Source organism: Asparagus officinalis, chromosome 9, assembly GCF_001876935.1.
Source record: "Asparagus officinalis chromosome 9, Aspof.V1, whole genome shotgun sequence".
In the NCBI taxonomy this organism is placed as follows: Eukaryota; Viridiplantae; Streptophyta; class Magnoliopsida; order Asparagales; family Asparagaceae; genus Asparagus; species Asparagus officinalis.
In genome coordinates, this window is record NC_033802.1 from 61,951,406 (window position 1) to 61,952,352 (window position 947).

The following is a 947-nucleotide window of genomic DNA, read 5'->3' on the forward strand; positions in this document are numbered from 1 at the left end:
CCCCCCCAAAAAAACAAAAACCACCCCATCCCACCAAAAAAACAAACCAACCAACTAAACAAATAAAGCAAAAAAAAGCACCCAGTCTATATTAAGTGATGTCTGTATACAAGGTGATACATATTCTCAGATTTCCTCAGCATGTTTTAACATATAAATTGAACCCTTGTTTCATACATCTTAATATGCATGGTTTTTTTTCTTTTAGGTCAAATAATCTACAAGAAATTGTACATATGAACTACTATACCAGAGCACACAAGGAAATGTTTACAAACAACAACAATATAGAAGCCCTTACTGAGAGCATAAAACTAATTAAGATAACAATAACGGGTTTTATACCAACATCTTCAAGGTATAATTACTTCAGTGAGTTTTTGTTTGATTCTTGTCTTTATTGCTTAAATTTTGTTTTTCGGTTTTTTTTTTTGGTAGAAAAAATGGGATTTCAAGTTCAAACTCAGATCTAGGCGCATGCAATTCCAGTTGTAATCGAGGGGAAAGATTTGTATCCTTTTTAATTCTCTATATATTTCACTGGAAATTTGAAATTTCTCTATATATTTCATTGGAAATTTTAAATTTCTCTTATTAAATAGGAAATTTAAAATTTCTCTTTTTAAATCCCCCCCCCCCCCTTAGATGGAGATTATAGACTTGTTAATGCCGTTACTGGGACCGGAAAGACTATTGTGTATCTCGCACCAATTGTGCATCTACTTCATGCTTATGATCAGTTCATAATAGTACTGATACATTTGTTCTTCTCATTAAAAGTGGGAAAAAAGAACATTTGGGATTAATATTTGACTGACAATATGTATCAGCTGAACAAGCCCATCCTCAAATGCTGAACCTTGTCAGTTGCAGGAGTCTAATGGGGTGGTGAGACATCGGCGTCAGCCATGTTATGGATGTATAAGCGAGTCAGAATCATAGGAGGA

The 947-nt window shown here is 33.8% G+C and overlaps 1 protein-coding gene across 1 annotated transcript in view; it reads right to left on the minus strand.

Annotated features, from left to right (window-relative positions):
- LOC109824068 overlaps positions 1–947 on the minus strand; it is a 13,784-nt gene that overhangs the window by 9,059 nt on the left and 3,778 nt on the right. The gene's annotated exons all lie outside the window — the stretch shown is intronic.